Here is a 1,437-nt window from a genome sequence, read left to right as displayed (position 1 = left end):
CGAGAACTCACTCACAAAACCACAAGAGTGCTTCCCGTTGAGTTACAATCGTGAAATTTGCAAGAAGAGAGAATTCACGGTACAAATAAAGAAAAAGAATAGGAAATTGCTAATTTGTAATTATAACACATGAAACAAAAATTTTTTAGAATTTTTTTGTTCATCCGTCTGTTAAGACCCTTTTTCTCTGGGGCAGTTCTGTATATCAAGTTTAAATTTATGTCACATGCTAAGGTGCTTACAAATCTGACATGTTACATACGTCATACAAATGATCCTATCAGTGTCTGAAACTTTTCGCAGTTGAATAGGTATTTAGAAAATATCTTGATAATTCTTTCTCATTTGTAGGTATGACTTACATAGGTATGAAGATGTTTATCAAATAATAAATAAATACCTGCTAATACAACTTAATTTACTGTCGTTCATTCCCTCTATGGAGACAGTCAGTCACTACCCGTAATTATTAATCTTAATATGCTTCTGAATCATTTTTCAGTTACACTTTTCTTTTGATTACTTCCTACCACTTAATATTTCTGTTCCTTGATGTAAATGGCTACACTCACTTTATTATCCTCCGTCCCCGTTCTTAAATGTGTAGTAGAAACGCCTTCAAATGGGTAATGTTGCAGTTGTGGTGAACGGGAAAATTACTTTTGTGTCTCTGAGTGATCTTCTTGTTATGTTTAAGTAACTTAGAAATATCTGCCGGTTTGGTTGAGCTAGAGCTAAGCGCACCATGACATCGAGTGGACCGATTTTGTGCGAGGTTTGAGGTCTTCTTGGCCGTGTGACTGTAGGTGCATTGCGGTTGAAGTCCGCCTCGGAACAGCGCAGTGTAGTAATCTCTGAAAGCTTAACGTACATCTAATTAAAGTAAGTACTCGTCATTACATCAAAGCCGTCACTGTAACAACTGATGATGAACGTTTATTCAAATTTAATTACCCAACCGTAGTACTCTGGCAATATATGTTCTGTAACAATACAGATTCTTTGTCCCAACAGATTCTCTCCATGCTAAAAAGTAACAGTTGAATGTAGCGAAGCATAATACATTTCACAGCGCATAGAATATCACTGCATCTGAGTATTGTCTCTGATAAACAGGCATTCAATTGATATACAGGTGATAAAACGTTATTATAAAACTGTTATATTACATCATTTTAAGACTCATTCGTAATCTTCAAGTTTTTCTGCTCTTATTGTCCTTTTAAGTTTATTTCTGGAAGGCCATACTTCAAATGCCTCTAAGCGCTATGGGGCTTAACAACTGAGGTCATCAGTCCCCTAGCACTTAGAACTACTTAAACCTAACTAACCCAAGGACATCACACACATCCATGCCAGAGGCAGGATTCGAACCTGCGACTGTAGCAGTAGCGCGGTTCCGGACTGAAGCGCATAGAACCGCTCGGCCACAGCGGC

The sequence above is a fragment of the Schistocerca nitens genome, chromosome 7 (assembly GCF_023898315.1).
Source record: "Schistocerca nitens isolate TAMUIC-IGC-003100 chromosome 7, iqSchNite1.1, whole genome shotgun sequence".
NCBI lineage: Eukaryota > Metazoa > Arthropoda > Insecta > Orthoptera > Acrididae > Schistocerca > Schistocerca nitens.
This window is presented reverse-complemented; position numbering follows the sequence as displayed.